The sequence below is a fragment of the Pinus tabuliformis genome, chromosome X (genome assembly GCF_031772625.1).
Source record: "Pinus tabuliformis cultivar Carrire ecotype Pingquan chromosome X, CPIR1, whole genome shotgun sequence".
Lineage (NCBI taxonomy): Eukaryota > Viridiplantae > Streptophyta > Pinopsida > Pinales > Pinaceae > Pinus > Pinus tabuliformis.
Window position 1 is genome coordinate 560,710,040 of NC_142308.1, and position 27,278 is coordinate 560,737,317.

Genomic DNA, 27,278 nt, shown 5'->3' on the forward strand with positions numbered 1-27,278 from the left:
TCGAGAGCCCAAACTGATGTGTTGGGTTGCAGTTATGGCCCGTCATCCTGAGGAGGGTTCAGAGGTTGTTCAATTTCTTCGTGAGTATTTTCATTGGTTGGAAAACCAAATTTTTGTGATTCAGGATTTTCCTTATGCTAGGATGGGTTATCGTGGTGACCCAGACATGGCTCTTCCACCAGGAGAACAATGGGATGACTCAGGTAAAATAATTTTCAACATTTTCTAATTTAATTTTTTGTTTTGTTTTTTAAATCGTCCCAAAAATTATAGTAAAAAGTTTCAAATGCAGATGTAGGTCCACGGTGACCAGCCACTCTTCGGCCTTATGAGAGGAAACAGCCAACTGCAGCAGCACCAGCCGCACAAGACGAATCTACAGAGACCGTGGCCAAATTGGAAAACCATCTAGAATGCTTGACATCAGATATTTCAAAGACTAGCATAGATGACATTCCTCTTAGGTTACAGTGCTATGTGATTGGGGTCCTAGGACCTTTTAGGAGGTTCCTTTGTAGGGTGGCCCGTATAGTGGTTTCTTATCGTGATCATCACCAGTGATAGGATGATCGCCTTTTGTAGACTCATATGACATTTTTGCTTTTTGTACTATCATTTTTGCCGATCATAAGGTGTTTTTCAACCTATGATCGAAGACGATTTATATTTGACACACTTATATGCTATGCTATATCACTATTACTGGCTATCTTGTAAAACATGTTATGAAATGTTTTTAAATTTACTATTTGATTATTGCAAATGTCTACTTAACATTCGAGAAGCAATTGCATCAGCTAATGTATTTAAATATCTTGGAATATGCTGATATTCAATATAGTCAAATTCACGTTCCAAGAGACGAACTCTAAAAAATAATCTCAATAACACTGGATTTCTAATGGCATAAACTCTATTAAACTGTAACACAACGAGTTCAGAATCTAACCTCACAATCAAACTCCGAATCCCAAATGAGATGGATTCAGATAATAACTCAATCACTGCACTATACTCTACAATTTTGTTCATTGTTTGACCGAGGCTTAGTCCATGCATAGATACCAACTCATCAGAGGGTGAATAAATGACCCAAGCTGTGGAAGAAATGTTCCGTGTATTGCGACAAGCACCATCAGCAAAACCAATGTATGTTTGAAGAGACGTCGACATCTGCAATATCAAGAGTAAAATCAAGATAAGCAGGAATAATGACAAAAACACTCTCTAAACTCGCACACTTTTTTAATCTAAAACACACCAGCTAGAAAGAAAACTAACCTAACTAAAATCTCCACATCCAGATTTAAGCATAATATCTCTTCAGATAAAGACCATTTCTAGGCTTACCTAAAGAGACACCATCAAAATCTACCAATTCATAGGCCCCTTTTGCCATCTTTCGCTTAACAACATAAGGACCATGCCACATAAGTACAAATTTACCAGCGCCTAGCTTATCATTTGCTTGATCGTATAGTAAGACTAGGTCACCTTCCGAAAAATTACAAGGTGTAGCATTTCGATCGTACTGAGCTTTAATTCGTTTGGCATGAGTTTCGATTGCTAGCACAGTATCACGTCGATTCTCATCTAGCTGAGCCAAGTACAACAAACGTTTCTCCTCTTTAGAAGTGGCTGGGAGTAACTCTATGGCTATTTGCAGTGATGGGATTTCGCATTCAATGGGTAACACAGCTTCCAAACCATAAACGAGTTGGAAAGGAGTGAAACTGTTGATGTTTTTACTGAGGTTCGATACGCCCAAAGCACTGAAAATAACATGTTATGCCAATTCGACCTATGAATCCCAATGATTCGTCGGATCATAATGACTAGAACTTTGTTGATGGCTTCAACCAGACCATTAGCCTGTGGGTAATATGGAGTAGAACTATCGTGACGCAGGCCAAGTTGATCTGTTAGTTCAGTCATCATGATGTTTCAAAAATGACGCCCATGATCAGTGATAATCGCTTGTGGAACACCGAACCTAGCAATTATATGATTGAAAACGAAAATCGCAGCAGTTTTGTCATCTGCTGAAAATGTAGGCATCGTCTCGACCCACTTGGTAAAATAATCTACCACAAGGATGATGTATGAATGTTCCCCGCTTGAGTGAGGGTTACATGTAATAAAATCGATACCCCATTTCGCAAAAGGACCAACGACAATTATTGGGTGGAGAGGAGAAGGTGGAGCATGCATCTTTCGATCAAAAATTTGGCAGTTGTGGCATTTTCGAATCACGTCAATACAATCTTTAAACAAAGACGACCAAAAATAGCCAGCACGCAATATCTTTTGGGTTGTGGCATACCCAGACATATGACTGCCACACGCTCCAGAGTGACAGTCATTTAGAACCCTTTCAGCTTCCTCATGAGTTAAACAACGTCGGAAAACAAAGTCCACCCCACAACAATAAAGTGTATCTCCAATAATTTTGTATTGTTGGGATTGAAAATGTATTTTCCGACGTTGAGACCTTGAAATTTCAGGATTAAAGGATTGGGTTTGGAGATAAACTATGATATCTCCATACCATGGATCAAGAGTGCTAATAAGAAACAAGAATTCGTCCGCAATGGGCTCTTCCGCCACAGTTTCAGTATCAGCACGCGGGAAGTCACACATCAACTCCACAAAAACTAAAGATTTCTTTGACTTCGATTTTTCAAACTCCAAGTCAAATTCCTACAGGATAACAATCCATTTGGAATACTTTCCCCCTAGCAATTGTTTGGTCAAAATATAGATCATAGGGTTACAGTCGGAAATTACAGTAGTTTTGCGTAGTAAAATGTAATGACGAAAACGTTGGACAGCTTGAACAGCTACCAAGGCCAATTTCTCCACATGTGAATATTTTAGCTCAGTCGGATTCAAAGTCCGACTAAGATAATAAATCACATGTTCACTTTTGAATTCATCTTCCTTAACTAACACCATCTCGATGGTGGAATGAGAGGCGGTGAGATACAAGAAGTAATCCTGGTTGTAGTTGGGAGGATGCAATAACGGTGCATGGGTCAACGCGTGTTTAAGTGCATCAAAATATTTGTCAGCTATCTCATCCCAAAAGAATGGAGTATTTTGTTTCAACAACCAAATAAAACCCTTTGTTATCTCGGCGTAGTTAGGAATGAACTGACGTCAAAAGTTTGCTTTCCCTTGCAAACTTTGGAGTTGGCGAAGAGTCGAAGGAGGAGGCAATTTGACAATAGCTTCAACCTTTGAGGGATCTGTTGGAAATAATACTGAGAGGGGGGGGGGGTGAATCAGTATTATCACATTAATAAAACTTTTTCATTTCCATAATCAGATTCATATATGCTACTTCCACAACTTCTTATGATTAAGTTAATTGATCTTCAATGAGTGCATTAGAACATTATCAACCATATTATCAGTTAACAGATGCAGTAACATAGAATAGATAATCACACATAAGGCACACACATGAACACCATGATATAAGGTGGAAACCCAATGCGGGAGAAAACCACCTGCTGCAAGTCATCTCAATCTTCTTCTTAATAAGAAAATCCTTTTACAATATTTGTACTGGTGCAGTCTTATACCAGTACGGGAGCTACAACCCCCTTTGCTCTTGTACTAGCTGATCCATTTACTAGTACGCAGGTTGCTACCTACTACAATGCTTCAAAGATTTCCTTTAGCTCTTGTACTAGCTTAGATACTAGTACGTAGGTGCTGGCCTACAATCTTTTCTCCTCCAGGTACCACGTTTCATCAATTTTCAGACTGGATACACTGAAGCACAACTCATAATCTAAAAGGCCACATTTCATCCAATTTTCATACTGGACCCAACAACAACATTGAAGCTCATAATCAAACAACCTTCTGAATCACCCAATCACCAGATCAATACATATACAATGAGAGTTATCAATCAGATCTAGTTCACCATATCATATAAGGATAAGTCATTATGAACCTAATCCATTCATCTATCAATACTGAAGCTAATCAATCATTGTTGTTATCAGAACATAATACTAGAAACCAGACATCACTTCAAAACCCAGAACACAACAATAATAAATAGGGGCAGCTAAATAGATTTCATGAGAAGTACGCAGCTTCACCCATAGAACACCTGCGTACATACGCACTGTTTCCAACTGCTTCCCTGCGTACCCACGCACTGTGCCTCATTGACTTCCTGTGTACCTGTGCTCTATGTCCAATGAACTGCCTGCGCACCTCCGCATTTGCAGCGCTTCTGGGCCTGCGTATCTGCGCACCTGCAGCGCTTCTGCGCCTGCATATCTCCGCACTTTTCTTTCACTGTACTTGCGTACCTGCGGGTATAGATAATTTCAAGACTTCAAGAATAACCCAGACTGTCAGATCTACAGATCTGAACATGCGCCGAGGAGATATCAACCCATTAGTAGATCCGACTTGTAATTCTCATGTTTCTCCTTGATATTGATTCAACTCTCTCTCACAAACCGATTACAAGAATTTCAGATCTAGCTTCTCTTAAGATCTTCTAATTTCACAAGTGTCTAGCCAAATGATCTCCTTTGCTATATATAGGCAGGCTCTTCCTAAAATCATGGATCAATACCATAGATAACCAATACAAGGGGCCCAAAAACATGGGGCTCAATAATAATAATAATAATATAAAACAATACCACTGACCAAACCATAGGATCAAATACGTCGGGCTAAATACTATGGTCCACCATCGGATTCCCACGTGAGAATACTTTTTCACTGCATGAAAGTGCATGAACTGGGGTCCGCACCTTTTAAATGGTGTACCTGCGGGTATGTACGCACCTTTTCTAACACATTCCTGCGTGTCCGCACCTTTTGTACGGTGTGCCTGCGTACCCCTTATTTTCTTCAATATTTGGTAGCTGATCATCAATCTCTGCTACTCACCTGAAGTACTGTGATCCATCACCTGTATAAGTTGCCATCAAGGACAACACTTTAGCCATAATGCCAACAAGATCGACACAAATGCCGGCTTTCGAAACAACAAATCCAAGTAATTGACCTGTTTCTATGCAGAAAACACATTTGTGTGGATTCAACCTAATTTGATAATGCCTACATCTCATAAAGATTGCTCGTAAATGAATGAGATGATCAGCTCTACGTAACGAATGAGCAGGTAAATCATCGAGATAAGGTTGCACAATGTGCTTGATGTCATGAAACACGTAAGACATAGCTCTTTGAAAAGCTGCTCTGGCGTTTTTCAACTGAAAAGGTAATGTCCCCCATGGACAAATAAAATCCATTTTTGGTTGATCAGCAGGTAGAATGTTGATTTGGTTGTAACCGGAAAAACCATCCATAAAGGAGAATATTTCACTGCCGGCACAATCATCAATGATTTGATCGATATAAGGAGTTGGGTAATTATCTTTTGGACAGGCTCGATTAATATCCCTATAATCGATACATATTCTTATCGTTCCTTGCTTTTTGTTAACAGGAACAATATTCGATACCCAATCCGTTAAAGGAATTGGATAAATGAAACCTGCTTTAAGTAATTTTTCAACTTTTGCTTTAATTGCAGCAGCTTTTCACAGGTGGATCTGACGCAAACGTTGCCAGACGGGTTTAGCATCCGGTTAAGTTTTGATTTCATGAACAACAATTGCTATGTCAATTCCTGGCATTTCTTCATATGACCAGGCAAACACATCTCGGAATTCTTGAAATAGGGCCTTATATGTTTGAAATTCATCTTCCGTACAAGAGGCACCTATATGAATGTTTTCAACAATTCCAGGTTTAACTAAGATGTCAATATGAACTGTTCGAGAAATATTGCCAACTCAGAATTAGGATTTTGCAATGGATTCTATGGTTCCTTAACATAATCAGTGGTAAAAATAGATGAAAAATCATTTTCAAAATGATCAATCTCAGGTAAGGACAAAGATCTATGATGAAGATCTTCCCATGGTAAATCATCAACAGACAAGATTTCACGAATCTGCTCATCAGTGTGAACAAGTTCAGAAAAAGTTGTTGCATCTGAGTTTGATGTTGAAAGTGATTCTTCATGGACCACATTCATTTGGTCAATTTTGGTTGAAGAAGGGTTGGAAAACGACTCTACGGCCTGATACGCAATTTCATAGGGACTCAAAGGCATAGCATAACCAAATGAATCCATCTCAGATTCGGAAGGTACAATAGTGTCTGATGAAATCATATGAATGGTTGTAGTAGAGGGCGATACATTAGGAGGAGGAAAGGAAAAAGTTCCTAGTAAACCAGAATCTTTAACTAATCCTACTCCAACATCCTTATAAGGGATAGTTGTTTTTCCGACATGCTGAATACTTTCAGAAGAGGTTGGGTCGGATGAAAAGTAAGTTAGCTGGTCTATAGTTACGATATTTCCATTATGAGGAAACTTTATAAGCTGAAAGACCGATGAAATAACAACAATCATAGCGTAAGACCAACTACGACCCAAGAGAAGGTTGTAATCTAGAGGGGCATCAACCACTTCCACATCTAGATTAACAGTTTTGCCTTCAACCCCTATAGGTAAATCCTGTAGAATGCCAAAAGGATGGAACCCACAGCCATAAAAAGCCTTTAGAATCGTCAGGGATTGATTAAGTGTAGGAGAACCAAGTGATCTCCAACACTGGATCGACATAATACACGTTGAAGCTCCCTCATCAATTACAGTCCTATAGCAAGGTCTATTTTTGACTAACACTGGAATCTGGAAAGCCATTTGATGAGGTAAATGAGGTGTACTATTTTCTAAATCGAAGATTATAAGGTTCGAGTCTTGAATATCAACAGCTCCTATAGCCGACAATAGCAATTTACGCTGCGTTGGACATGACTGCAGCACCTCCAAAGCCGACATTGCTGAACGTGAAATAGCTAAATCTTCAACAATGTTATAGTTCTGAGCAGCTCTCGCATGTGGATTGAAAGCTGACTTTCGAAGTATACCTTTAGCAGGCAGTTTGATTACTAAGTCTGGGTTAGTTTTTTTGATCTGTAGCAGATCGGAACCGGGAGTTGAAGTTAATGGGTTCGAATTAGAAGATTTTGCTTCCTTACCACCAACAGGACTTTTACTTCCATAATCTTGTGATCGCGTCGCAATCCTAACATGGGACATCATCATTATGGGTTCTTCTGAGGCATTTGAGGAAGAACCTATCATCTTACTGTCTTGACTAGGAAATGGATCTTTCAAGGCAGTAGGCATTTGAGAACCTTTGACGATTTTCGCAACCTCAGCGCGATGAGGGCAGTCTCTTGTAAAATGCTTTTTGTCACAAATGAGATAAGGATAATGAGGTTTACGTTTCTCATTTGTAGATTCCGTTTTATCTGGTTTCTCTTTCAAATTTTTATCTGATTTATTTTTCTTCTTCCCCTTCTTCTTACTGTCGGATTTTGATTTGGTCGTAGATGACTCTACGACATGAATATCGGCAGAATTTTCAGCAGAAGAGTCTCCTGTCGGGGAATCTGGTAAAGTTATGATAGGAGAAGAATTTTTGGAAGATTTCTTCTTACTTTTGGTGTTAACTGAACCAATCATACCGTCAGCGGCATGAGACCCTGAAGGAGCTGCAATTATTTGATTTTGTTTAGGAAGGACGGGGATTTTCTTGTGTAAAGTACCCAACTGTGTATAAACAAGCTCAAGGTACTGAGCTTGAGCAATTACTTGCTCTTTAGTAATGACTCCTGCCTTAGCTACATCCTTAGTGATTTTAGGTAATAATGATTTAACAAACCATTCTGCTAAGATTTGATCTGGAATAAAAACTTTCACTAAATGACGTCGACGTCTCCATTCATGAATGTGATCTGAAATATAAGTGGACATTGACTATTTTAATGAAGTTAATAATTCCGTGTCGTTGTCATATCTGACCGGCAACTGAAAATGAGTTAAGAATGAAGTAGCTAACTGACTAAAGTTATAAAAAGTGGCTCGCGGTAACTCAATATACCACTTGGCTGCAATACCAATCAGAGTGCGTTGAAAAAGACATAAACAAATTGAATCATCTGAAATGGAGTTAGATGCACACCAGAGGTGATAAGTCTTCACATGGTTTGACGGATCTTCTCCTGGTTTACCTTCAAACTTTGGGATATCACTGGGCAACTTATTTGGCATTGGCGGCCAAAAAGGAAGATAATTAATCAGATCGTTTGTAAGGCACGACAAATCAGGCAAGTCCAAAGTTGCAATGAACGGTAACTGACAATTAGGGTCTCGAAAACCCTGGGTCATAAGACCAGCCCTAGGAGGAGGATATCCAGGATAACTTGGAATTGGAATTGTAATTGGGATATTATATCTTCCTGGAAAACTAGGATTAATTGGACCGTACTGGGGTTGTTGAGGTTGTTGATAAGTATATCCAGGGTACGGTTGATACTGATAGACTGGGTTCTGCACAGCAGGACCGAATTGGTACTGTCCCTGGTACGGTTGATAAGTAAATTGAGGTTGAATTGTGACAACCGTACTTGGACTAGGTTGTCCTACAGGCATCTGAACTGAAGTCTGAATTGTGGGTCCAGACTGAGGTAAAGATGCTTGAGGAGTTGATGCAAGAACAGTAGAAACTGGAGCTGCCAATACTCCAAAAGTAGGTGGGGTAGATTGAACAGACGTTGCAGTAGTCATTTGAGGTGAAGTTCGAGGCGAACTAGGCCCAGGCTGAGAAACTACACCAGGTGCAGAAGTTTGAATAGTAGGCTGGACAGGTTGTTGGGTTGAACCAGAAACCAAGGGTTGTCCAGATTGAGATGACAACTGCACATTTGGTTGCAAGATCTGTTGGGATTGAGATGGATCCCACACTACGTTCATTCGGGGTATGGACCCATAGAAGGTTGAGCATATGAAGGACCATAACTGGGTTGAGGGTAGGGTTGATAACTCAAAGGTACATTTCTGGTTCCTTGGACAAATGATTGACCTGAAGGTGGTTGGAAACCTTGGGTTGGGTACTAACCTTGAGGTTGATAAACTTGAGGCACGTATTGAAACTGAGGTTGACCTTGAGGCATATATTGATACTGGGGTTGACCTTGAGGTACGTACTGAGTCTGGGGTTGACCTTGAGGAATGTATTGTCCCGAAGGTATGTACTGTCCTTGAGGTTGCCCCCCAGGCAGTAACTGGGTACCTTGAGGTTTCCCCCCAGGTGATAATTAAGGTCCTTAAGGTTGCCCACCAGGCGGTAACTGACTACCTTGAGGTTGCGGATTTGGAATGGTACCTAACATCATAAGAATATCTTCTACACTCAATGACTTAGTTCCGTTATTACCAATTAATAATCCATGTTCAATAGGTTGAGGAGATGCTCCTGAAAAAGTACCAGTAAGTGACTGATACCCAGAAGGAACAGAAGGATTGCCATATAAAAATGTTTCTGGAGATTGAGAAAACATGGATGACTATCTCGACATATTCAAAGGAGGATAATAACCTCTAGGTGTTGGATGATAAGGAACTCGAGGTGGTGAAAAACTGAGTCCCGGGTTTTCCAAAAAGTTGGTCAATGAAAGATACCAAGCGTCCCTCCTAGGTGGACTGTAAAAGATCGATTCATGCTCCCTAAGTTCTATAGTTGGTTGATTTTCATGGATAGATATACCTTCTTCCGTAGTAACAAGTTCTTCAATAGCAATAAGTCCAGAAGGAAGATTTTGGGTAATGATTCTTCCTACCGTGGGTGAACCAGGACCACTGGAAGTTGGAGAGGCAAATCCTGATGATGGAGTAGCAGCATGTTTAGTTTTAGGTTCATAAATTTCAGGTTCCTCGGCTAATTCACTAGTAGATGAAAAACTACCAGTAACTTCGGAAAATGAAATAGGTTCAATAATATACTCTGGTGCTTGAACTTGATAATCAGGATGCACAACTAAAGAAGATTATCCTTCTTCCGGTGACCCAACTCTACTGTCACTAGGAGTTACAAGAGCTCATAGCCCTTCAAGCCGGCTCGGTGAAAACTCAGGAGGTTGGCCTCGAAGTCTACGGGACTGTCTCGGTAATTCAGCCACGGTTAAAAATTTTAATTACTTCACATGCAAACAAAGAAAAAACTCAATGAAAAACACCTAAAGTCTCTAAAGAACCAGACAATTTGAATCACACGCCTAAAGAATCTAGGAGGTCAAACCACACACAAACAATAACTTTCTGTACCGAAAACACTAGTTGGTGATGAAATCCAACGTCGCAGAATCCAATACAGAAATGGCGGTTGGAACAGTTACCCTGACAACCTGCTTAATGAACAAACTGGTACAAGTTTCTCCACTAAACCGTCTGGAGTGAAGATAACCCCCCAGAAAGTCCAAGTGAGTCTAGTCGATGTCTGCTCCAGGTATAGTGGGATCTTCCCTCCACCGTCACCTTAGGAAAGAATCCTATAGATTATGGTCACTATGGTTACCAACAGAAACAAATATACCTGGGGGAATAGTCGGTGATCCGATACACACGCAAGGGCAGAGTAGCAAAGCTCAATCCCCTCGAAGGCTCCTTGACATAATCCAAGGTTTACCAACAAGTGACCCCAGGCTCCTCGACAATGGTTAATCCAAGGTTTACCATTTTTAATACGTGTATATCTACTATCATTCCCAATGAGGAAGGATTGATTACCCCACTGGTTCGGATATGACCTCGTGCTTGACTCCTATAAGAGGAGATTCCCAGAGCATAGATGTAACAATTGGAATTTATCTCCTACCGCAAGATACAGCTACTTGTTTTTTTTAACTATCTTGGAGAGTTAATTACTCCCTACTCCAAGATACTAGCCTAAGCTATGTTGGTGATAAAAAGCCCTAGAAATAAAAAGATTGCTAGATAGATTTTACTTTAAGTGTTATTTTTATGGTTGTTTCTTAAGTAAAAAGGTGTGGAGATGAAACTTTATGGTGTGAATACTCGACTCCAAAACACTAAAAATGCACCTAAGATGATAAACAATCCTTTTTCTTCAATGAATTTCTAGCTAAAGAAAGAGTTGAGAATGCAATTGCTTGAAAAACAAATCTTTCCTTAACAAACAAATGAAAAGAAAAACTTTTTTTTTGTCTTTTTCAATAAACTAAAAAATGAGACTACTAATTATGCTCACGAAAAATATCCCTTTCTTTTCTCCACTCAAAAACTACAAAAACAAACCTTTTCAAAAGAGATTTTAAAATTCCTAGAAAACACTCAAAACTATGAAAAATATAATCTTGAGATCTATCAATTCTAAAAATATAATTGAAGTAAAAGTTTACAAAACTTCTTTTCGAGGATGTTTTACTTAGTTATCAGCAAACTAAGGACTAATTCGTTCAAAATAACAAATTAATAAAAAAAACAACCATCTTATGTTTTCTTTTTTTAAAAATGAAGTCCAAAACTTTCAAAACAAGTTCTTTCGAAGCTTTGCAAAGAGAAAAACGAGATGTATTCCTCACCAAAGGAAGATTTTACAAATCGGTCAGACTCATAAAGAAGACCAGCAAAAACCAGGGTAATCTGAGGTTTCTAAGGCTTCTAAGCTTTGAGTTACTACAAAGACCAAATGAAAATCAAGCCAGGCACACAAAAATTCTAGAAATTCACCTAAAACCTAAATGCCAATGGAATTTACCTACAAAAAGGTTCTGACAAGACACGTGCAGATCTAGGTAGAGGCTAAAACACATAAACAAATCCTAAGCTTAAATAAATGAAAATATTTTAAGTTTTTCAAAAATTTGACAGGGTCCGCAGGTTCCCAGTATAACTAGATGCGGTACCGCTATGTGTAGTAAAGCAATAGTGCGGGGATGTCTGCATTGTGTTACAAACAGAATGTGCGGTCCTCTTCCAAAAGCGTGAAAATAAAAAACAATTCAAAATCTAAAGAAACTACCCAATCCCACACACATCAAGAAAAAACCAGAAACAAAGCAAAGGTTTCTCAATTCAAAGTAAAAGCAAAGGCAAAAAACCAAAATTCAAGTCCCCAGTATGGTCACCATTTTGTCGGCTGGATAAATCGTTCTTGCAGACAAGACTGATCTCCCTAGTATCTACAGATATCTAGCGACAAGCAAAACAAACAAATTCTATCTTTCTCTAAATATTGTGATTTATCAATAAAGGCCAATAGATGTTTTAAACCCTACCTCAGGTCTAGTGCTAGTTTGTGGAAGCCATGCTCCGTTCGTCCAAATGAGCTCCCTTTTAAAGAACCTAAAAACACAAACAGGCACACATCAAATAACACCTGCATAGCCATTATAATAAACCATATTTATTATGATGATCAAGGAATTCATGAAATAAACCATAGAAGACAATTTATTGAGAAAAATGAATCTGATTGTATTAACTTTAGTCAAAGAAGAACTTTACAACCTTGGTGCCTTGATGTTGTACAAGCTCCTCCCAGGGTCCAGCAAGAATCTCCTCTACTTTGACAGGCTTCACTCTCTTCCCAATGAAGCCAAAAGGTATGTAATCTCTCCTCTCAAGCTCAATTAGGAAGTCTAAATTCCAACAGTATTTATCCTAAAAAATATTCAGCTTTCAACCTCCCTAGCAACCAGCCCAATGCCTCATTTTATAGTGCAGAGGAAGGAAGTTACCAGGTCCACCTTCAAAGGGATAGAGTCCTCCTTCAAAGGGATAAGCTCCTCTCATCAAGGGGTTAGCTCCTTTAGTTATGGGATGCATGAACCACCTAGGAGTGAACTTGCCACCTCAAGATTCCTTCTAGAAGCGTCCAGAATTAATCCAAAGTAAGTTTTTAATAATAAAGTTGCGCCTTTTTTACTTTTACAGGGGTCCACACCCTTTCCTTTAGAGACAGAGCGGGCAGGTCCGCAGGGGACATGACCAAGGGGTGTGGGACCACAGGTAATGCTAAGAGAAAGTGCGGAACCAGAGTTTTAGAGATTTTCAAGGACTTTCTCTCATTTTTAAGGCTTTTACATGAAGAGCTGAGGTTTAAGACTTGCATAGGAGGACAGTATGAGTGGTGATAGACTCAACTGATTACAAAAAGTCATGGTGGCAATATTTTGTGTAACAGTTGGACTTCTATGGTTGTCTAAGTCCGAATGATGTATAGCTTGGATTTTCCAAGCCATTTTTCACATGGCTATATGTGCATTGTAATGTTGAGTCATGGCAAGTGTAAGTCAAGTTTTAAGAGTGGATGTAACAGTCATAGAGTAGGTGAAGAGTCATTATGGTAGTTGAATGATCACAAAGGGGAATGTCAAGAGTCAGCCCACCCTTTTCTATAAATAGTCCCTCATAACTCATTGTATAGGCTTTTGGTCAACCAAGCTTCTACTAAGACTATCTTGAAGAAGGCTTGGACAATATTGTAACGTGCCTTGGCTTGTCCACTACATGAAGCTAGTACATCTCTTTAGAGGAGTAGGTGGATGTGGCTGTAACGTTCCACAGTTCGGGCTAGCAGGTTTACATGGTGTATTGTATGATTGTGACTTACACTTCTTTAACAATAAGAGCCAACACATTTTCATGCATATGTTGTTATTGTAGTTGGACTGTTCTGGTTTCCTTAATGATTTATGTTGTTTAACTTACATACTTGTATATGAATTGATTTGTATATGATTATATGAATCTTGTTGTTAATGTGTTCCATGTGTTGTTAATGTTGTCACCACCCGTGTCAATTGCTCTACCAGACATCACATAGACCTTTCTCACGAACCTTGATATATCAACCATCACACTCATCTCAGACTGATCCGTGAGTGTTGTTCATGTTATCTTACCTTGTATGTTGTGATTTTCGCATCTGAGTGGACTGCTCTACCAGAAGTTGTGCATGTCCTTTGTGTGGTGTGTTCCTAGCCGAGTTGGGACTGATCCCTTTCAACCTAGAACTCACCTTCACCTTCCTATCCCTTCGAAGTGTTGGAACCTCTCGTACACATTCCTTGACTCTCCACATCAGTCACACCCTTGCTACGGACAAAGTTATCTTACTTGCCTCTATGCGACATTGTGGCCAAGGAATTACCTTACAACCCACTACTGGGACTCCTACACGAAACGGTCTGAGGTCTAATTGGGACTTCTTACCGAGGAGATCCCGTTGACATGTTTGCGGGTCCAACACCATCAACAGATACTTAGATTCACATCCTTTTGCACTGATGTGCATAATATATTCTCATCCATATTAGAGCTTCTTTCCACCTAATTACTTAAATATGTCACTAAAATATTCTTTTTCTTCCCATTTGTCTCGTGGTTCTTCCAATTCAATGGAAGATGCAATTTCCAACACTTCTCCTCAACATGACTATCAATGTTGAAGTGGTTGCAATCATTTATGGGATCATTGCATTAATTTGTATTAGATATTGTCTTCTTATCCATTCCCCTTCTCCACTTCTTCCTCCCCTCCTTTCAAGCTTCCTAGTGCTCTCTTTTCTTTGAAAAACTTGGTTTTTGTTTCTTTTTTCCCATGCTTTGCAGATATTGTGCATGTACACAAGCGTCATTCACTATCCTTGGCTTGAAAAACATCTCCTTATTTCATATACAATTTTTTAAACCTTCTATATACTGAAAGAGTAAATTTGGGCTCCTGGGAGAGATACCGAGCATGAAGACCATCTTCTTGAACTCAATGTTGTATCTTATACACCCTTTCCCTACCTCTACTTGAAGTGGTGCCATCAGATCTATTAATCCTATAAATACCCAGTATGGTATAACTGGTATGTATGAGGGTTTTGAAGTCATCCCACATAGTTTTAGTAGATCACCTTACTTCCTAATTGTTCTTGTATGGATTTTCCACAATGTCATGGAACAACCCTCTACATTCGGTCCAGAATTTTTATTTTTTTTGCTCCTCACATATATGGTGAATGATAAAATAAACGTCTAATTACTGCAACCAATGATTTAATTTTAACATGTCAATCTCACCTTGATATGGCTTTATATCAACCATCCTTCCATGTTGAATAAGAATTTTTAATGGGTAACATCAGTTGAACTCTATTTCTCTTTATTAGGTTCTTTCCTTAACTCCTTTTTTTGGTCCTCATGATCCCTCAATTTTTTGTCCAATTTGATCTCTACATTGGAACCTCCATATTATCCAATTCCAAGCATGTTTAGTAGTGCTACCATAAGGAGGTTCATATTATGATTGATTTTTGTGACTTGCACATCCATCCTTGTGAATATATTTTCTAGCATATCATGGTTATTATGAAAGGGCATTTCATCCATGACGAGGGTTTTGCAACTTTTTGCTTGAACCAATTCTTGGATACATTGCAACATCCAAAAATATTCCCCCAAAGAAACCTATAATACACTAAAACGTATACTATGAGGTTTAAATTGTTTTAGATTCCATATTTGGTAATTATTGATCTTTTTCTTATGCATGAAATAGATAAAATGTGGAAAATAGACAACAACTAATACAATCACACACCATCCATGATGAACATAAGTATTTTCTCTATGAAATACTTATGGGATAAAACCTATTTGGATGGTGGGGTTACTCTTCTCTCTTTCCTTTAGTATGGAAATAATGCAAGTATAAAGGAGACCACTCTCTCCATGGATTTACCTAAGACTTGTGGCCTATTAGGCTACTAGAAAACACTAAACTCTTCTATCATTATCTCTAACTCCCACTAGTAGCTTCTTTGCTCTACTATGGAATAAGATACAATAGCATAGAATGGAACCCCTCCTCCTCTTAGTGGCTCAGGTTTAACATAGTGTGATATCCAGTTAGGGGTTAGGTTTGACTCTTTCAACTCTCAACCAAAGTTATAAATTTGACACTTCTAAAGTTGTCTTCATATTTCACACATAGCTAACCCCTTTTGCATGAGAGCACATGAAATTTTATTGATGTTTTTCTTGGACCAATGGAAAGGTATTTGAATGTAGAATCACACTAAGGGGTATTTCACAAGACGGTGATTTTAGACCCCATAAACTTTGTTTAATGCCTCAAAATGCACCCATAAAGTTTTGAACTCCAATTCTACATGTTAGGATACCCTAGTAAAACTAGCCTTACAAGTTTATTCCTCCAATTATTCCACTATGAAAGCATTGAGATAGATGAAAAATAATATAATGATCTAATTTGGATCAAAATATTATTCTCATCTAAGTTATCTAGTTTTATTTTGAAAGTATATATCTTTGTTCATATTACATGTAGTTTGAAAATTGTGGAATGGGATCTTTTAACTTGAGGTTAATTGTACAGAAGAAAACTAATGATTGCATGGGATATGAAACTATCATCATTATGATATCTTAGAAGTTCTCAAGGAGGGTTATATCATTTGTGCATGTGATATTTGTTTGATAATCAATTGATAATTTAAAACAAAATGTAACACTTGGAGTGGAGAGCAATGGGTTGTATCCCATGTACTCTACAAGAGGAAAAGTTTTTAAAATAAAAGTAATTGCTAATATATGGACCTAAAACATGTATTCTATATGAAATACATATTTCTTATAGCAAAATATGCAACCTAACAAACACAACTATTTTTTAATTTAAAGTTGAAAACTAGAGGTATTTATTTTTCAAGAAGCAAAATGGAACATTATTAAAGAAAAAGGTGATTTGAATAACTTTCCATATGGCCACATTATTGAAGCCTAACCTACAACAACTTTAGTAGAACCTAGTAAAGGAATTAAACATATATGATGTAAATTCATAAATAGGTAGTAGATGAATTAGGATCTACACTATGCTAATAAATGATTAATGTATGATAAAATATAATCAAACATGAAGTCACCTAAGTATCATCACAAGACATATAGAAACTAAGATCTCTTCTATATTTATAATTTTGATCTAGCTAAGAATAGGGATCCAAAAATATAACTCCATGTTTAGCCATACCCCTTCTCACTGTGGTTTGGTAGGTCTTTTAAATTTTCAATCATCAACCAATGAAAAAAAAATTGAAACAATATCTTTGCTTCATGGGGAAAGAGGATGAAAGGTAAATTCCTCTTAGTAAGTTGGCAATTTAAACTGCAACTACCCAAAGTACAATGTAATGATATGTAGAGACTATAATGGTATCTCTACATTGTGTGGAAATGACAAGGCATTCAATTTATTTGGGTGGGTATTATGCATATCTATTTTCTTTTACGATCTCCTAATCTAAGGCGTTGCATATATATGGTAGAAAAAACATCATTTGGTATTGTCAGAAATTGATAGATTGGTAAAACATGATTTGATATATTCCTTTACCAATTACTAAATAGTGGAACTTTCTCCTTACAATGTCTAATGTAGATTAGAATTTTGAAGTCTAGTAACTTCATTCACACTTTCCCTAACTTTTTGGTTTTTTTTCTTCTAACATCTATCACCGATACCTCAAGAGTGAAGAAAGCTAATTTAGGTAGTATGGCATGATATTGTCCATAATAAATTCCCAATTGAATTATTATATCTATTTTCACACATTCCTTATTTTTTATCAAAGTGGTTATTCATCAGACCAATGAGAAATACAATTGAAAATAACAAGTTACATGATATGATTGGGACCCTAATATATGTAAACATATTAAAGGATAATTAACCATAATTTCAATTATCAAATTTTCCTTTTCACGGGATCAATTCAAACATCCTACAAGAATTTTATTGTTTTATTGTATCAATGTAAAGAGAGAAAGAATATCTCCCAAATAATAAACTACAATGTACAATAATTTGATGTAAGACTCACAAATATTCTTACTAAATATGAAATGTTCTCATTTTTTAGAGGCTTAATATTTCACTATTTTCTATCTTCACAAGAGAGAGACTATTAATTTTGTAGAGTAGCATTGATATATATAAACTTTAAATAACCTTACATCATTATTTATATTAGTATTTGATATCTTTGTACACGACATTGTCTACTCCTAGTAATTAAGATCTAAGTTATGCACATATTGAATAACTATACAAGATTTCCCTAACTTTGTAGTTGCCAATTGAGTGTGATGGATCAAAATCCACATAATGAATCAATTTAGAAATCAAATCACCTTAAAAGGGAGAATTAAACTCACTGTCTAATAAGTGTAAGGATAGTAAGAATTGTTCTTGATAACATTGAATATTTTCCTAATTTGAGTTTGGTTTCAAGAGCATAAGTAACAAGAGATTTGAAGGAATATTGTATAGGTAATGAATAGGATATGTTTAAATTTTTACTACTTTTAATTGCTAAATATCACACAAATTTTTTATTCTTTTTTATAGTAATGCTCAAACAATTTGATCATTTCAACTTCTCTTAGTATTGGAATAAAATTTATTATATACTGAGTTATATTGGCCTTGATATACAATTCAGGTGATGAATGTTTTGCATCTACTTGTGTATCAGTGGATATTAGCATAGAGATATGAGAGCTATGATTGAAATTTAATCCAATCTTTTTTAGAGACTTGGGAATTTCAAACAATGTAGTAATTCTAGCCCATTGTCGTTATTTGGGGAAAAATGTGATATTATGTTCAAATTTTATACGCTCCCACTGGTGAGGAAGAAACTATATATGAAAATGTGAGCATCATGTATTAGATTACCATGGAAATCAATCATTTGCAATTGCAAAATTAGGGATAGATATTTTTAATCCCATATTCATGAATTGAACATATATAGGAACATGTTCATGAAGCATCTCGACTATCTTGAGTTATGGTGTACATGTGCATATATCTTTAGGTGATGGAACATTGAAGCCTTTAACCTGAGTTGACAAGAGCATATCCAAAATGCTAACCATGAAATATGATACCATGTAAAAAAATACAAGAAAATATGCTCACTACCATTAAAGTTATCAACAATGTGCTCCTAAGAAAGGTTCATCTCTTTGATAGGGATAGTATCTTATAACCTCCTTCATCTCTAACTAGAATGGAGAGAATTTTGGCACATGCAATAAGAAATTATTGAAAGAGAAACCCTCCATTCTACTAATAATTTATTAGTTTATTCCCATATCCTATACGCAACACCATATTTTTTAAATAGTATAAGGGACACCCCAGTAGCCACATCAAAAATTAAAATTTATGTCACAAAAATGGGGAAAGCACAAGTAACTTAAATCTCTTATTTCCCATCTTTTGGAACCAACCTTAAATACCATCAATCTTATGAGATCCCCAATGATCAAACCTAATCTACCCTAATGCAAGCATCAATCTTGATGCTCACATACCCTATGAATATTCAAGTATAACCTACACATGTCATAGCTCACCAATGCCAAACATTGAATCCTTACCCAAAACTCCATCCTTTCTTTTGGGCTTTGTCATCACAACTCCAAAGTTAGGCACTAAACCTTTGCAATATGACCCTTTGTCATATCGAGAATCATACAATGAAAAATAAACACTATCATAAGTAGTTGACTCTATTTGTCCCCATCCCATAAGATTTTACATATTCTCCCTCATAGGATGGGATCCCATGTGATCATCAAATAAGCTATCTCTCTCTATCCTATGGTGGATTTTGTATCATTCGCCAACACACAACATGCATCCAATCACGAAAACACAAAATCAATTTTATCACAACATTCTAAATAGTAAATCATCACATACTAAAGCATGCCATAATTAAATGTCTCATCATAGAATTGCATACAAACAACACATGTAATCACATCACTAAATACTATCACAATATTATATCATCGACATAGAATTCTATCAACATAATAAATAGAACCACATGTTAACATAACATCACAACACACATCATAAATATGATAATCATCTCAATACAAATCACATGTAGAGTAATAAAACAATAGGAATAATAATATCATGATTCATTAGGCTGCATAAACAATAGATACCAACTATTACATTTAGTGCAATAGTATCATTTAACATCAATTTAGGGTCTAGGTTAAATGAATAATATGAGCGTCATGTTTTCATCAAGATACCAACTACTTTCCCATAATCATTTTCTCTTTTTTGGGATATGTATAGTTAGCCTATCATATTCTTAAATTTCATATATTTTCACATATTTACGTACATCATTAAACTTCCAAGTGAGCCTCATCATCTAAAGCCACAATCTCTAGTTACATATTCTTTCTGACCTAGGGAATTATTGTCGAAATTCAAGATTAAGTTACTATTAACCATATCATAAATAATTAAATCATCAATACCAAAATTTAAAGTATTAGCCTTGTACAACCTTTTATTGTTACCCTTGGTTCTTTCGTTACTTCACATATTTTTCTTACTCATTCTAGGACCACTATTCTCAATAGCATGAAAACACTAGGTCATCATTGTTGTATCTCCAAAACATTAACTTGTTTAATATTAATTCATAACTTATCAATGACACACAAACTTCTTACTCTTCATGCTTGTTTTTTCTTATCATATTTTGTAAGGATCAACCTACTGCATCATCTAATTCCTTTGTCAAAAGGTGGATAGTTGTTATCCTTGAATATTAACTTGTAAATAGTTTCCCCGGTTGATCAATTATGAAGATACACTAATTCGAGTTTTATATTATTACAACTTCCCACCCTAACACTTTAAGATTATATAGATCATTAATATCACCCTTACTAAATCATCCCTAGTCATCATTCTTGTGTTCCACTGGGTCATCAATATATTTAAGAGAGATTTTTGCTCAAGACAAAAGCTTCTTCACTTCCTTTAATTCAAAATATACTTTATTAGATTGGAATTGACTTCCCACTCGTAGTGAGAATGATTTCATTTTCTCTTTTCTTAAATGCATAAAAATTGATGAACTTCAATGTGTAGTCTTTATTTCCCAATTGGGGTATAAGGCCCTATAAAAAATATAGTAAGGTGGGTTGTTAAATGTATTCCACATCTTGTTTACTATTTTAAGGCATCAAAAGAATAAAGTTGAACCTAATCCTACATCTCAATTGTAACACCCTCCGAGGTAAATGTGCATATAAACAACATAATAGGAACAAAAATACAATAAACATATCAGACATCAAATCCATATATATATATATATATCAGTAGATTTTCACATGAAAATCAAGGGAATGATTTTTTTCATTAATAAATGCAATGAACCAACCGGTGATGGGACTACCACGTTCCACCCGACAATAGATTGGTTGAGCCAAGTCTCTCTTCAGCCAATCACCCTCGTGCCATATTCCAAGCATGAATGTGGGACTCATAAAACACATAAAAAAACACTAATCAATGTGGATGACACCAGACTTCTACGCCTACACTGTGAGGAATTTGAGTGCCTCCTAGTCTCGTAGGATTTATCATGCATCCACAGTTTGATATAAGGATCACTAGGCCCTACACCGAGACATACTCTCTAGGATTTACTGTGCATTCCATCCCAGAATCACTAGGCCCAACAAAGATAAAATCCACCTCTTGGCTTTACCGTATATCCCACCATTCACCGGTAAGGATTCCTAGGCCCACTGAGGCACAAAATTGGGCTTCATTGCAGCCCACAGTCCGGTTCAGGGGTCACTAGGGCAGTGGCTTCATGCATCCTTAGTTTGGTCCAGGGACCACCACCACCATGTGTTTGTCAATTCATAGATCCACCCCACTCAACTTCGAATCCAATCTAGCCGTCCCCCACAAAATGCATGAGAGAACCCATCTCAACAAAGCTATCAGGAAATGGCAAGCCTAGGCTGAAAATACTATCACACATGCAACCCCATACATGTCAAATCTAGCAAGGAAAATACACATGCAATCTCATGCATGCCAAATCTAGCAAGGAAAATACACATGCAAGTTGATACCTGCAATGAAGGCTGTTGTAGCTGCTTGATCCCACATTTCCCTACTTGATCTTCGCTTCCTTTTTCCTTCTTTTCCTTTCTTCCTCCAATGCCAAAGTGCTCCAAAAAAAACTCTAAGTAACCAAGAGTATGAGAGAGAGAGAGAAAGAGAATAATGAGAGAGCTCCAAAACTAAACTGACCAAGTCTTGCCCATTGATCCTCAAAAGCCTTTTTATTAATGAGGCCTCTATTTTATTCATTTTCCATTAGATTCCTTCATTTTCTTCCTCGCATGCAACCTATGACCTTTCACCTCCTTTTTCTCCTAATTTCCATTATTTTCCTTCATTTTCCTCCTTACATGCAACCTATGACCTTTCACCTCCTTTTTCTCCTAATTTCCATTATTTTCCTTCATTTTCCTCCTTACATGCAACCTATGACCTTTTACCTTTCCATTATTTTCCTTCATTTTCCTCCTTACATGCAACCTATGACCTTTCACCTCCCTTTTCTCCTAATTTCCATTAGTTTCATAAATAAATGTGCCAAAATACCTCTTTTCCTCTCTAATGCTTTAGCCATTGCCTTTGTCAATCTCCTTAGCCATAAACAACCAAATGAACACCACCTAGGATGTCTTGCTCACCATTCAACTTGGAATACGTGTCCCATCATCTGTGGTATTTATATATTTTTACATGGAATTTTCACAAGGGTTGTTACAGAACCCTCCCCCTTGGAGGAACACCATCCTTAGTGTTCAATGACACCTATAACAAAAAGACCATTGAAAAAAAAACATACTACCCGTGGAGCTTTATAACACAGCTCGTTGCAGTATTTACAATGAAAGATCTGCTCAAAATCAAAACATCATGAAAACATGACAACATATCGCATAATGGAGCTCTATAACATAGCTCATTATGGTATTTAAAATATCCACATATACACATATTCACATATGCACATTTTCTCAACCAACAAATAAAATAATATGAACCCGCAACAAGGGAATCTAGAGGCGCACACCTCCACTCTCAAAATAATACCAGGATCCACCTCCTTCCTAGGAATTCTAGAATCCATTGTAAATTCAAATCTGCATCCAATGTCCAGTGCTATAATCCCGCTCCACTTGTCCTCTCAGCGAACATTCACCAACTCATTGTTCCAAGGCACACTCCCAATGTGCATCTGATTCCATATGGGAAAAAACAAATCCATCTTTGACCTTCCCTTCTCTGCTAAATAGTCCCCTGGGAATCTAGTCACCCCTTCCATGCAGTCACTCACCTTCCAAGTTCTACTAGCACCCCCATCCCGGGCAGTCCATCCCTTAGAAAGGCTTCCTCGCATCAGAAGATACAAAAACCAAGGCATATACCTCCCTCAACACATCATACCGGTCATATCATGCTCATGGAAATCAATGGACACTATTGGGTACTGTTGACACCTAATCCTTGTGATTGGGTAAATATATATAAATAAATGAGAAATATGAATAGTCATCAGGAGATGAACTGAACTGTCTCTTCCTCATGTATATAATAGACCTACCTGATGGAATAAAACACACGAATCAATTTTTGCTTTGTGGAGTTACTGCCTGGCCTGACATGGTATCAGAGCCAGCTCCTTTTTTAGCTCTCATGCTCCTTGTAACTCCTCTATTTGTCTGCCATATTCCTTTACCTGCACTCTCTGTCTGCCAGAAGGCATCTATCCATGAATGTTTGTTGTTCTGCCATATTCCATTTATAATACCTGCGCCATGAACATTTGTTGTTCTGCCATGTTCCATTTATAAGACCTGCGCCATGAACGTTTGCTGTTCTGCCATATTCTCTATTAAGCGTTGGTAGCATGTTCATCTGGATGCGTTGACAGTCTCCCAACACCAAATTCATGTGGCTATCGAATGACATGAATTTTCCAATCAGGCGATGCTCATCCTGTATCATCATCAACCGCCTTTGCTATTGAACTTCTTGTTTTTATCCCATTACAGTAGGGCCATTAAACCATCGCCTGAAGGAAAAGTGCTGAGGTCGAGAGTTAGTTCGGACCTACGCGGGGGCTTGGTTCGATGTTGTGTAATAGTTTTAAATCGTTTACCCTGTGGAGCTAGGAAATAAGAGGCTATTTGATTTAAATTCTGTTGAGCGAAGAGTTAAGAGGAAGTCTGATTTGAAGTCTGTTGAGCGAAGAAATAAAAGGCAGTCCGATTTGAAATTTATGAAGTCTGGCACTCAAACTTGGAAAATAAAATTACCTTATTTTATTTTTGACTCAGATCTGTAGAAGCGTTTTGTGTGCAATAATGTTGAGACTACAAGGACTAGTAACGTAGCTTTTTTTTTGCAGTCATTTTGCTACAAGGACCTTTAACTTAGTGAATTTTTGAGCATATATAATGTTATAATTGAGTTTTGGGCGCTGATATGTTAATTGAGTTTTGAAGAAGTCGAAATTGTGATGCCGTTGCTACTCCAACTTTGTAGAGCTCGCGGTGAATGATTGATTATTGACTGTGATATGAATTAAACAACCAAAATCGTTTCCCACAGACAGCGTCGCAGTGTTTTCTTTGGTATATATATATAACACTGATATATATATATATAAAGGATTCCAAGCCACTATTTTTTGGTATATAAAACCACTGACATTTATGGGATTTATATGAGGTGGATTTATATAATGATGGATTTATGTGGGTCACATGGTGGATTTGAAATCTTTTGAGAATGCCCTTTTGAGTACAATTTTACTGTATATTGGCAGAAATATTTTTCTATCAGCAGAAATAATTTTTTTACAGAATGAATTCAATCATATCCATGGTGGGAATAGTTCTCACTGGCAAGGAGAACTATCCTGAATGGTCCCGGATGATAAAAAACACCCTCATCTTCAATGAGTTGTGGAAAGGAGTGTGTGTCAGAGAAAGAGACAATGACCCAGTACAGCCTACCTCAAACAAAGAGCTCGTTATTTGGGAAAACAAGAACATCAAATCTTATGCATTAATCGCAACATATGTAAATGAAGAGATGAGTCGCCATATTTTGTTATATTCAAATGCCTTTGAAGCCTTACAAAAGCTGAAAGAACTCTATGACTCACATTCTGCACTTGAAGTTGTTCAACTCATGATTAAACTCTTCGCTCTTGAACTGCAAAATAATGATCCTCTTGCTCTTGCATCTGAAGTAAAGTCTATAATGCATGATATCAAATCCACTAAGGTTGAGCTGGATATTCTTCTTATTCCTTTTCTCAAGGCACTTTATCCTACTTACTCCAATTATCTTGAGTCATTGCAAGCAAATGGAAATCTCAAAGATATAACCTTTGACTCTCTTGTGAAAAAGTTTGCTAAAAGAGAGAAAGCTTTTGGAAAGAAGACAACCCCTGAATCTTCTGAAGAGACTATGTGCCTTGCTCATAAAGAAAATCATCCTCCTCAAAATTCTACAAGAGGAAGAGGTGGACAAAGAGGAAGAGGAAGATATTTCAGAGGCAGGGGGGCAGACATTCTCAAGGAGAAAAGGCAGATTTGCACTGTATTCGCTGCAAAAGAAATGGATCACATGATGCCTCTACATGCAAGCTACCATGGGAAAAAATTGAGTAGAAAGAAACCAACAGAAAGGTAAAGCTGATGATACAGACAAAGGTAAAGCACCTGAATCTGCTCACTATGTTGTGGCACAATGTAACATTGGAGTAAATGAAGATCTATTTAATGCTTCACTTGATTCTTGGAAAAATGATCAGTTGTTTGATTCAGGAGCAACCTGCCACATGAATCATAGAAAATATCTTTTTGAAGATTTCACTGATAATGTTGATGGAGTAGTATACTTTGCAGATCAATCAAAAATCAAGCCATCGGGGCTTGGCACAATCAGCTTTAAACTACCTGGTCTTCCAGTCTTTCTTCTGCATCATGTTCTATATCTCCCACAACTGAAGAGAAACTTGTTGTCCCTGGTCCACATCCACCAGCAAGGTCACTCCATTCATATGTTTGATGGCAAGCTTGAGGTAAGAAAAGCATCTGACCACTCACTTGTCATGAGGGGAATAGAAGAAGAAAGGCTTATCAAGCTGCAAGGAACCTCTGCTCATGCACAACATTTCTCATACAATTCTCATAATGAAGAAGGTACACTTCCATCAAGTTTATTATGGCATGCTAGATTTGGACATTTGAACTATGACAGTCTCCGCTTGTTGAAGAAAAATGGTGTTGTTGGTTTGCCTACAATTCCTAGGAAACTTAAGCAATGTGATGCTTTCATTCTAGGAAAGCATAGCAAACAATTTTTTCATGATTCACATTCAAGAGCACATAGGAATCTTGAACTCATTCATTCATATTTATGTGGTCCAATCCCTGTTCCTTCTGCAAATGGAAATAAATATATCATGACATTTATTGATGACTACACCAGAATGTGTTGGGTTTATTTATTGAAGAACAAATCTGATGCTTTTCAAACATTCAAGAATTTTCATAAATGGATTGAAAATGATGCACAATCTCATATTGGGTCTATTCGCACTGATAATGTAAAAGAATACACATCAAATGAATTTGAAAACTATCTTCGCCAACATGGGATCAAACATCAAACAATTGTGCCTTATAATCCCCAACAGAATGGTGTAGCTGAAAGAATGAATAGGACAATCTTAAATATGGTACGATCCATGCTTTTCTTCAAAAATGTAAAGATAATGTTTTGGGATGATGTTGTTCTATGTGCTGCATATATAAAGAATAGATGTCCATCTAATGCTATAAGAAATAGGACTCCTTATGAAATGTGGTATGGACATGTTCCTTCGGTAAAGCATCTCAGGGTTTTTGGTTCCACCTGCTATGCCTTGATACCAAAGGTACATAGAAAAAAACTTGGTGCTAGAAATCATAAGTGTATCTTTCTGGGATATTCAAACACCTCCAAAGCATACCACCTCTATGATGAAGTAAATAAGAAATTTGTTGTATCTAGAGATGTAATTTTTCTTGAATCATCCAAAACTGACAATGTTGTTGAGTGGCAACTTGATCGCTTGGATAGATTCGCAAAAGCAAAATCATTTCAAGAATTTGATAATCAGATTCCACATCTTGAAGGGGGGATTCCTATACTAGATCAACATGTGGAATCTTCTTCTGAAGAACACTCTCCCCCGCATGAAACTCCAACAACAGATGATGTTTTAAGTGATGTAATTGATAGAATTGGGAGACTCAATCTTGATTCAGTCCCAACTCAATCAATGGAGCAGCCTGGACCATCTAAAAAAGGTCCCCCAAAGTGGGTGACAAAGACACTTGAAGTGTTCATCCT